Below are 12937 nucleotides of genomic sequence, written 5' to 3' on the forward strand. Positions count from 1 at the left end.
TAAATTCAGAAAATCAGTTTTATTAAAAATTTGGAGCTTGACCTTCTTTTGGTTTTTATACCAAATAAATGATCAAATACGATTTTACAACTACTTCAGAATTAATCTCAACAATTTTATCTTGCTAATGAGTCATCATGGGCCTCATTTGGCCAATTAAAACTCCATTTATGAGATTCTAAAGTTGGTGTATTAAAATTTCCAGAATTTTGGAAATTTTGTTGCCTCGGCTAAAAATAAGAATTTTAAATTAAATTCTAATCCTAAATTAGATTATAGTTATTATTTAATTAATGCTAATTTAATTATAACTATATTATTAATCTTAATTATTTACAAAATGAATTATAAACAAAACTTAATTAATAAAATATGAGATTTAAAAATCAATTAAAATATAGTTATATTATATTAATATTATAATTAAATTATATTAAATTTATAATTAAATTATAATTATAATTATATATATATATATATATATATATATATATATATATATATATATATATATTAAATTTTAAACCAAAACCATTAGAATCAACCAAAAACCAAACATCAAAACAATTAAAACAAAACCAAGTTACGTGAGGAGAGGAGTTGAGGTAGAGTATGGTGTTGTATGCTAAAATACGATATCGCATATCGCAACAAAGAGGCTCATCTGGGTTTTAAAACATGCTTGTTATAATTTTTTGCAATGCGGGAAGGTGAGGTCAGGGAGGGTGAGTCGGGAGATGTATTTTAAAACTAAAAACCTGTCGCATTTTTTTTTTTAATTGTGAATTGTGGATTGTTAATTGAGCACACAAAATTTTATGTGATGTGCGATATGAGATATCGCAAATTCTATATCGCAAAATGTTTTTTATCGCAATTATTTTATTTTTCAATATTTTTAATTGCATTTTATATTTCACATGGTTTTTTTATCACATTTTTTGGAAGGAAGAGAAGGGATGTGAAGTGGGGCCTATGTGGATTAGCAATCCTACAAATTGGACTACAACCACTTTGCAATTTTGGGGTTTTGTTTTTGTAATTTGTTTTAAAATAATAAATTGGAGTAAATTACTGAGATCCGAAAATTCGTTTTTTAACCATTTTGCAATTTGGTCAGGTCATTTTGTAGGACCATTAGTGAAAAAAATGAAAAATGAAAAAAAATATTAACTAAGAGTTCAATAATTAGAATAAATGCATTATTTAACTAAATTAATTGTAACACTCAAAATTTGTACATTTTATACATTTTTTAACGCAAGCGACACAAATGATCAAACTTCAAAGGAGTGCCATTTACAAATTAGGTGATCAAATGAGGCAAAACAAGTATCGATGGAAAGCTTGTTAAAAAATGAATTCAACAAAGCAATCAAAACGGAATTTGATAGAAATGAAAAAATGGAAAAATTGTAGGACAATTAACTAAATAGAAATCATAAAATGTATTTAGCGAAAATTTTATAGAAAGGGTCCCAATTATTTGAAATAAATAAGTCAATAATGGGGGGTGTTGGGTTTTCCCTATAACAATTGTGACACACGAGAGAAGAACCAGTTATATATGATTGAAGATAATGAACTTTGATTTATCCAAATTTGGGAAAAATGATATTAAAGTTACCTCATGTTTTAAAGGTACATACAAGATTTTTTGATAAAAAATTTATCCATTTTTATGAATGGTCTCTTACATCTCTTCACTACTAGCGAGCCTGAACAGTACCTCGAAAAAGTTGTCTTTTATGCCAACAAGCCTAGTCCCACTGCCAGCGAGTGTCCATAGCACCGATGGGTTTACTTGCATTTCCCATACTTCCTCTTTAATTACCCTTTTGATAAGCACATTTGCAAGCTTTTATATTATGAAGTATTTGAGTGAAAGAGGTGGGATGGTAATAAATATTTATGTTTAATGGACATAATACTTTCATAATGTTTACTCCAAATTCTTTCCCCAGAACTATCAATCAGAGGCTTTTATGTGGAGGGGTGGGAGCGATTCATTGTGTTAAACTCAAATAAGTTATTTCCTTGAAAAATTAAACTCAATCACTTAGAAAGGATGTGTGCTCCTCCATGAAAAATATTTAAATCAAGAGGACTTTATGGTTCCATAAGGATGTGCCTTTAATGATATATGAAATTCGTTGATATAGGCAAAGCTAATATATTCGTATGTATGCCAACCATTGTTGAATGAGAAAGATCCTTTCACATAAACGATGTAAGAGTCACCACAATCAAATCAAAAAACAAAATAAAAGGAAAATAACTCCAAAAAGAAATTATAAAACTTTTAAAAATGTAAAATGATGAAAGTAAAAGCTAAAAGAAGAATCTAAAAGACAAATTTTAAAAGATAAACCTAAACATAACTATTTATACCAATCTCTCATTAAAAAGAAGTAAAAGAAAATAATCATGTGAACGTTCCTTCTTATGTTGAGATTTAGATAAATTTTATCTCGCAGAGTTATAAGGGTTTAGGCTTCTGATAACAGTGATGATAAAATTTAGCCACAATGAAAAAAATTTGTGTGGTGTCAATCTTCTTATTTCAAAGCATCATCTTAACCATTTTATAATAGAACCAATGCTTAAAGGAACAAACTAAAGGTTCAGAAACTTCATAGTTTAGCTAATTCAATGAATATTGTTACTGCTTCTTTTAAAAACTTGAAACCAAACAAGGAAAAGGAGAATATGCTTCAAAATATGATTTGGTGGAGGCTTGAGAAGTTTTATGAGGAGCTGCAAAACAGGTTTTTATATCAACAAAAATTAAAAACAAAACTGAAACTAAAAGAAAAGAAATGAAAATGAATGAAAGTGGGCATATGAAACTTACCATTGAAGAATTTCATTTAATATTACCTCAGAACTATCATCTTCTCCAATACTAGTTCATTTCTTCCTTTGATTAGAATTAGAAGCATGAAGAAGTTGAATTGAGTAAAATCTTATTGACCCAAAATCATTATACAACAAACTAGAAGAAATCGATGCTTCATGTTCAAGGAAATCAGAAATAAACCAAATCCATCATAAATGAGAATGAGGATATGCTTCTTAATGAATCACAACGATAAATGTTATCTTAATATTACAATTTTCATATCGATTCCATGATTTTCATAAATTGTTCATAATCAAGACCAAATCCAAGACAATGTAAAATAGAAGTATAGATGGAGAGGTCTTGAATTTCGCATATTAAATATAGAGTGATATATTAAAACCCAAATATAAGAGAAATCGAAAATGATTTAGTCATGTTCCAAATTTCTTATCAATTGCTTCATTACCATAGTGGTTGCCCAAGAGTGCCTTAAATTATTTTATATAGGACAACACCTCGTCGGATGTTTCACATCGCAAGTTTCTTTGTCATGCTTAATCATTAAGCTACTAGATTTACCTTTGTTAATATGTGATCGAGTGTTATGCAATGGTTAAAAGATAATGGCAGAGAGGCATATACCGGAGTTATCAAATCAGAGGATGTCAAGGCAAGGCATAATTTGAGTTTTGCGATGTGATATAAGTGTTGTGATAGCGAGATTGTGATATGAGCATATGCGATGGGAAATTGAGATGGAACAATGGCGATATCAGAGAATAATCATATTGGAGATCAGAATTGTTAGGAAAAAGGAAACTTCGATATTATTATTGCGATAGATGACATGGCTCATTGGTGGGACCGAATTTGTATTTTATAAGAGATCGACAATCAAAATATTTGAGTACGGGATGTAACATCGTTGATACACCAATGTGCGATGAAGAACGGGCCCGATCGTTTAATTATACGGATTTAATTTCATATTGGATCTGGGATGTCGAAACTTCTAAACACATGCCTCAACAGAATTATGATTTATGAATGGACGCAATATATTTTAAAAGTGGATTTAAATTTCATATCGGGTCCGAGGTTGTATGTACATTGCAATATTGGCAGTCATTTTTGGAGAATGAGTGTGAAGGTAATATCGGAGGTCTTGCATTGAAGGTTTCCTATTGGGAAATGTTAAGAGCTACTTCCGATCAAATATTTGCAATACAGAGGTTTTGCGATATGGATGATGTGATATCGGGTGGAAAGGTTCATCAGAGATTGGAGGGGATGGGAATATTAGAGATATTTGGAATATGCTCATTTGAGAACCTCTTATATGCAAAATGAGATATGAGATGTGGAATTTTGTGGGGCCAGCAATTTCTTAAAGTATTCAATTCAAATGAAAGGGACTAATTTAACTTTGCTTTTAAATAGATAACCCTTTAATAATGTAATTAACTGTCAAAATATCTTATCGAAAAGTAATTTTATCAGAACTTCCTTATGAAGAGAGTTATGAAATATAATGATCCGATATGACTTTGCCAAGAGTTTATTAAGACTTATTATGATTTCAATGAATAGAAGCAAAATTAGATAATCCTCAAATTTAGATGAAATCATAAATACTTCCGTGAACATGTTGCAAATTTTGAAAAGAAGGTTGGCTGCTTGCTTATCTTAAGTCTCCACAATCAAGTCGATGAAGACCTTGAAGAAAATTGCTATAAATTTTACCACATGAATCTTCAATTTCTCCCATGTTTAGTATCATCTACTTATTTGATCTAAAAAATTATAAGTAATGAGTTTTTATATTGCATCCACCTCAAATTTACATCGAAAGACAAGAGTGGTGAAAATGAGCTCTTTTTCATAAATACTTGTGAATAAAAAATTGTCAAGTTGTAGAAAATTCTTGGAATTTCTTTATGTATGATCATCGTGATGATTTTTTTGCAAAACAAGACAATCAAGTGTTTTCACAAATATGTATGATCTAAGAGCTTCTAAAATGTTTTAAGCCATTTTCCGAAAATGAAAGGGGATGCCCAGAAGAAATCATATTCATTACTTGCTTTATTGAAAATATGAAATAAGTGCAAACAGAAAATAAATCTAATCTAAATTAATATATTCTTATTTCTAACTTAATGAAGGAAACATGACTAGGTATAGTCATACTTCCAATGTAACCATGTAAGCATTTTAATTCCTGCATGTATGTACATATCAATCATTAGTAACAAAAATAAAAATATAATTAAACTAAGAAAACTAAATATGAAAGAAGAATGTACATATATTGTTAGCAACTTATTCAAAATTACCTTCTCTTGAAATGTCCTTTCCAATTGAATTTCAATTGGATCATAGAAATCTGGATGAATTTCTATTAATGATTGGAAGGGATTTAAAAGAGAAGATGACAGGCCAAATCATGGAAATGAGATTTTAGATACAATGGGTTGCATAACTTTTTTAGTGTCATGTGCAAGTGTTAAATTATTAATAATCTTCTGTGAATGAAATTTTCCAAATTTTTTTTCAAATGGGTTAGTGAACAATGCATGGAAATCTATTATATTCAATAGAATATCATTAATAGAATTAGATTGTTGGTCATATTGTGAAAATATACTCTTTTGTTGACACTGCTTTTGAGAAGAAATAAGCAATTGATAAGAGATGAACATCAATGGAAACTCGAAGGGAAAAAGATCTTGATGTTCATGATTGTGATTTGAAACTTCATTTTCCTATTCAGGAACTACATCAAGTAAGTGTTCATTAGTGAACTGCTTAATATGTCAGCATAAAGTATCTAAAAATTGAAAACTGAAATCAGAGAACAAGTATGAAATTATACAAAATAATTGAAGGAACAATAATAAAATTAAGTCATTATTGGTACAACTAGTGTTACAACATAAATGGGACTAATTTGAAATGATTCCTTTTCAGAAGAATTAGCCAAAATTATGTAGTTAGAATGATTACCAATGTCAACTTGTGAATTAGGGTAAAGATCATGACTATGAATACGAATAAGGATATGATCATCATAAGAATCATAAATTGGGATTGATTCTTGAATGCTGAACTCATGAAGATAAGTTTTTTCTTGAGAATAAGAATTGGTTGGAACAATTTCTCAGTTAGAGTGTTCTTCATTCCCACATGTGATTTGAATTTTCTCATGAGGATTCACTTGAGAAGAAGACAAATTAATATCCTCAATGTTAAAGTAATTACCATGAATGAGTTCACAATATTCTCTAGAGGTCCCTTGAATTTCATCTGATGTATCAAAACAAGAAGGCATATGGACATGTTCATTAATGCCAAAAGAATGATCAATGATTGATTTTTTATTTTGATAAAAGCTAATTGGCAATTGATTTATATCAGCCTCTCTTTTTTCTGAAATAACATTAATGTCAAGAGGGGATAAATTGTTATCAGCAAAAATATCAGGATAGAGGTGAAAATGAGAATCAGAAGCAATGAATTTAAAAATGTCTCTGTTTGAGAATTCTTGTAAATTCTGTTCATTGTAAATTTCAGATTCCAGATCATTCCTTTGTGTACTTGTGCTTTCTTGAAGATTGTTATTTGGTCGCCCTAAATTTAGAATTTGATCATTATGATCAAATTCATATTTTTGTATAGAAAATTGTGTATTATTGGTAGTTTCAACTTCTACTTGTGCTTTCTGATTTGCAATCTAATTTTCTAAATCTAATGCACAATAATTTTCAGACTTCAAGGTAGTCTTTTCTCCATGACTGCTATTAATATCTTCTTGCATTTTAATAGAATTATTTTCCAAACTTTGTGATTGAGATTCACTAACATGTGAAGGTGCATCATGATCATTATTAACACTGTAGGCAGTGTGCACTAAATGAAGGAATTGATCATACATACTAGAGGCAACTTCATCATCATTAGTTTGCACCTCCATATTGGAACTCTCATTTATGTCAATAAAATTGGAAGGAGATTGAGCAAAGCTTAAAATAATTTCACATCGATTATAAATGAGAGGAAGTGAACAAATATGTTCAAACCAATCTAATAATTCCTCTTATAAAGGTTTATCTTCACTTTTAAATCTTAAACAATTTAAACAAAATCGAATAGAAAAATCAATAACAGACTCATTTTCAAACCTTCGTAGATTTTCAATTTCGTCACATACTTGTTCATAATCATAGTCATCAAATTTATAAAGGAAAATTGTGAGAAATTGATCCCAACTGCGAATAGAGGCAACCGAAAGAGTTTGACACCCCTTTTTGGCTTTTCCTGAGAATGTAAGAGTAAAAATCCTACATAAAACACCTTCATCAATTCCTTGAAATGTAGAATTTGAAAATTTTTGAATAAATTGAAAGGCATGATCAAATGCAGAAAAAATCTTCTTACTGTTAAACTTTACCTTTGACAAGTGTATTTCTAGTGGAGTATTAGCAAATGCACGTCCAAAAATACAACTCCAAATTGGAAGTTTGAGAGGATCCATTGTAATTAAATAAAACTTTGAAATACAAAACTCCAAAGGACAACAAGTCTTCAGCCTTCCTTCTAGCGCCAAATATGTTGAGGCCTCGAAATTCTCACCTTCAACATTATGAGGGAGACCATCGGTCCAGACCTTAAAGCAACTCCTTTTCTATTTGGAATGGTCGTTCCGACTGGTTTAACTAGGTTCAGTTACCTTCTCCCTATTGTTATTGGTTTAAGAATTGTCTTTAGTTACCAATAGGAAGGGACATTAGATCGATTCTTCTTGCTGATTAGGTAAGAGAATGACCCTTAAGCTGCTTGGCGGTACAACCAAACTACTCTAAATTTTTGCCTCTTAAAAAGAGGACTTCCAGAATGCAAAAGGTATGATAGCACATGCAAGGTCTAATATAAGATTCAATTAATATAACATATCTCTATTGAAGGAAAGGGAAATCCTTCTCTCAGTCGAGAGAAAATTAACTTAATGGGGAAGAAGCTTTAAAGAATTGGAATTAGGATGGAGGAATTAAATCAAGGAGATAGCTCATAAAATCTAATTCCTTATTAACACAAATACCAGCAATTAAACACTTTGTAATAGTTACATAAGATCCTATTGAAAATATATAAAATTCCTTATTTATCATATACATGAGAACTAAAAAGATTGATGATAAATTGCTGAATTAGTTCGAATAAAACATCATGTATGCAAATAAATAAATATTATCCTAAATCGTAAAATAGTTTGTCGATCTAACACTATAACTATTCGTTCTAATGAAAACTTTAATTTTCATATTATATTAAAAATAAGTGTGTAGAATAGTCTAAGCAAACTTTTAAATGAATTAACGCTCAAGATTCAACAATAGTGCATGAATCTGATTATTAACTCACAAATTTGAAATATAAATTGAAAGACTAAAATAAGAATTCATTTCCATTAAATTCTGTAAACAATAGTGTTAAACATCATTAACTGAAATAAACATTTATTAATAAATGAAATCAAATTACAGATCCTCACAGTGTGACAGTAGTGCACAATCCTAAGAGCTTGCAATTGATCTATGCATGCAAAAATGACTTCCTCCCTACAACAATAGTGCAGAGTAAACAAGAGTTTCTCTACAAACAGATAGAGTACAACAATATATATCCTTCTTCCTCTAGGATTCTAATCCTAATTCCGTACCTACAACTCTAAATACTTATTACAATAGTGCTTTTAGTAATTTCAAAATTGCAAAGAAGAGAAGCCCCTAATACATTCTACAATATGTTATTTATGATATTTACAAAGGAATTCTCAACAAGAAAGTTTGTTGAAGAATAAATACGCTTGATCCATTTTCATTGGGCCAAAATTCTATTTTTGTATTGCTGGCGCATTCTCTTTTATTGGGATCTTCTTCTCCTCATCTCTTCAACTGTTTTCCTACAAAAAACAAATCAAAACTAAATTAAAATGGAAAAATAAAATCAAAATACCAAATATGGGTTTAAAAAAATCCAATCAAAACTTAATTACATAATTAAAATAAAAGAAATATGATATTTATATTGATTTTTGTGAAGACTTACTTGGTCAATGAGCTCATTGACGAATGGATCTGCACTTAGAAGAAACTTTGGGCAAATGTAATGCAAAAAATTAAACTCAGAAAATTTGTTTTATTAAAAATTCGTAGTGTGATCTTCTGTTGGTTTTTAGACAGAATAAATAATCAAATCTGATTTTGCAACCACTTTATAATTAATCTCCATGATTGCATCTTTCCAATTAGTCATCCGGGGCCTCATTTGGCCAAGTAAAACTCCATTAATGAGTTTCTAAAGTTGGTGTATTAAAATTTCCAGAATTTTGGAAATTCTGTTGCTTGGACTAAAAATCAAAATTTCAAATTAAATTATAATTATAAATTAGATTACAGTTATTATTTAATTAATGCTAATTTAATTATAACTATATTATTAATCTTAATTATTTAAAAAATTAATTATAAACAAAACTTAATTAATAAAAAAATATGATTTAAAAATCAATTAAAATATAATTATATTATATTAAAATTATAATATTAAATTATAATTATAATTATATTATATTATATTATATTATAAATATAATATATATATTAAATTTTAAAACCAAACCATTGGAATCAACCAAAAATGAAATCAAAACAATTAAAACAAAACCAAGTTACCCTCAGGAGTGGAGTTGAAGTGGGAGTATGGTGTTGTACGTTAAAATACGATATCGCATATAGCAAGGAAGAGGCCCATCAGGGTTTTTAAAACATGTTTGTTGTAATTTTTTGTGATGCGGGAATGTGAAGTCACGGAGGGTGAGTCGAGAGGTGAAAAATCAAAACTATGTATTAAAACCAAAAACTCGTTGCATACTTTTTTTAAATTGCGAATTGTGGATTTTTAAATGAGCACACAAAATTTTATGTGATGTGCGATATGCGATATCGCAAAATGTTTATTATCAACATTTTTTTATTTTACAATATTTTTTAATCGCATTTTCTATTTCACATGGTTTTTTTATTGCATATTTTAGAAGGAAGAGAAGGGATGTGAAGTGGGGTCCACGTGGATTAACAATCCTACAAATTGGACTACAGCTACTTTGCAATTTTGTGGTTTTGGTTTTGGCAATTTGTTTTAAAATAATAAATTGGAGTAATTTTTTTTTGTTAAACTTGGTAGATCCTAATTTTCCATTAATTATAGAGGAAATTTACACCACATAGAATTGGCTAGGTGGCCTCAACTTTCCCAATGGGAAACCAAGTCTGTTGGGCACCTATCCTCATTGTATCCCATTGAGTAGAAAAAATTCTTAAGTCTCTTTATCCAAGCTATGTAAGTTTCAGATTCTTGTCCATTTCCATACTCTAGAGTTCCACATACATATGTAATTGCATAAAGAAAATTAAAATCTATCTGCATATATAAACAAAAACATCATAAGGTAGGTCTGCTAATCATGTTGTTTAGTTGATGCTAATTCCACCGGTGCTGGATCTTTAGAATTCGTACCCGGTAACTCTGTCTAGACCAAGATACATGGAAAGTGCCACTCATAAATTTGGGTAAATTACCGAGATCCGAAAATGTGTTTTTTAACCATTCTGTAATTTGGCCAGGTCATTTTGTAGGACTATTAGTGAAAAATTAAAAAATATTAACTAAGAGTTCAATATTTACAATAAATGCATTAATGAACTAAATTAATTGTAAAAATTAAAATTCATACATTTTATACATTTTTTAACCCAGGTGACACAAATGATCAAACTTCAAAGGAGTTCCATTTACAAACCGTTTGACCAAATTAGGTGAAACAAGTATCGATGGAAAGCTTGCTAAAAATCAAATTCAACAAAACAATCAAAACAGAAATCCAACGAAAATGAAAAAATGGCAAAATTGTAGGACAATTAACTAAATAAAAATCATAAAGGGTGTTTAGCCAAAAAATTATAGAAAGGATCCCCATTATTTGAAGTAAATAAGACAATAATGGGGGGTGTTGGGTTTTCCCTAAAATAGGAAGGAATGGAAATTGAATTAAAGGAAATCATAGGGAAACTAGGGAATATAATAAGATCTAATGGCATGACAAAACTTTTGAAGAAAGAACATAATTTCACAATTATGCTCACTAAAGGTATACATTGAAATAATCTATTTGTCCAAATCTCCAAAACGTCTTGGACAATCATTCCAAGGTATTTGAGACTCCCAAAGGCCTCCCACCTATTCATGATTATGATCATGCTATTTACTTGATTCCAGGAAGTGTTCCTCCAAACATCAGGCCTTACAGATATCCATATACCCAAAAGAGTGAAATTTAGTGTATGGTTGCATAAATATTAAAGGCCAGTGTAATTCAACCTAGTCAAAGTTCTTTCTCTGCTCTAGTAGTATTAGCGCACGAGAAGGATGGATCGTGGCATATGTGTCCAGATTATAGCGATCTCAACAAGCTCATTGGTAAATATAAATTTCCCATTCCTGTCATTGATGAATTTTTGAATGAATTACATGGAGCAATTTACTTCACCAACCTGGATCTTCGTTCAGGATATCATCAAATTAGAATGAACATTGAATACTTTCTTAAACAACTTTCAGAACTCATGAAGTCTATTATGAATTTTTAGTCATTCCTTTTGGCCTTACTAATGCACCTTCAACATTTCAAGGTTTGATGAATTCCATTTTCAAACCCTTCCTTAGAAAATTTGTGTTAGTATTTTTTATGATATACTAATATACAAGGCTTGGAAGGATCATGTTCAACATGTTGACAGGGTGCTCAAACTATTGGAGGAGAAACAATTATATGCAAAACCTTCCAAATGTTTCTTTGGAGTATAGGAGGTGGAATATTTGGGTCATATTGTATCTCATGAGGGTGTTAAGGTAGACCCTAACAAAATTAAATCCATTAAGATGTAATGCTCTTGACTTGCGAGAAATTCCAGAATACCAAATATGCGAAGAAATACAACCCAAAACACAAAACAAAATGAGAAAATAGCAAGTATTTTATTATTCAGAGATGAAATCAATGCTCACTTGCCTCTTCGAGGGGGTAGCCTCCAGCAGAGCAGAGATTGATTACAAAATAAGACTCGATATTCCACAATGGGGCATCTCTATCCTTTATATAGGATTTATACATACAATACCATGGGTCCTTACCATGGTTCTCTCATTACCATTTATCTAATACCATGGGCCGTTTGCAACTAATTGTGGTCCCTTTATTAAATATGGGTTAACCACTTACAATTATTAATACGGGCTTTATTGAATATTTAACTAACTATAAATATGACTCGACCCTATTACATAATAAAGGGGTTAGGGTTGGACCCTAACATGCCCTCCCTCATAAAAAGCAACCTTGCCCTCAAGGCTGAAGCTGTGGAAACTGCTGAAGAATAGTGGTTGGTTCCTAGGTCACTTCTTTTGGAGAGGTGTCTTTCCACTTGACAAAGACTTCTTTCATCGTATGGCTGCGAAAATGTCATTCTCGTGTATCGAGGACCTGTTCAAGTTGGAGCTAGAGTGAACCTTCTTCATCCAATTCAGGTAGACTAGTTTGAATTCTGGAATTGTTCCCCACCACTTTCTTAAGGCATGATAGATTGAAGACTGGATGGGTTTTTGAAGTTGGTGGCAAGGCTAGCTTGTAGGCTACTGCTCCAATGTTTTGAAGTATTTGATAAGGTCCGTATAATTTTGGAGCTAATTTTTGGCAGCCCTTTTCTTTGAGCCATGTTAGCTTATATGGTTGCAGTCGTAAGAATACCTGATCCCCTTCTTGAAATGTGCACTCTGAATGATGTTGGTCTGCCTATTTCTTCATGCAGTTCTGAGCTTGATGGAGATTATCTTTGAGACAAGCTAGCATGGTTGCACGATTCTGTAAGAGTTGATCCACTGCTTGCACCTTAGAGCATCCAGGAATATAAGAAGTAGGTGAAGGTGGGAGTTGGCCATACACTACTTCATATGGAGTCAACTTGGTGGTTGCAT

Source organism: Pinus tabuliformis, chromosome 5_1, assembly GCF_031772625.1.
Source record: "Pinus tabuliformis cultivar Carrire ecotype Pingquan chromosome 5_1, CPIR1, whole genome shotgun sequence".
In the NCBI taxonomy this organism is placed as follows: domain Eukaryota; kingdom Viridiplantae; phylum Streptophyta; class Pinopsida; order Pinales; family Pinaceae; genus Pinus; species Pinus tabuliformis.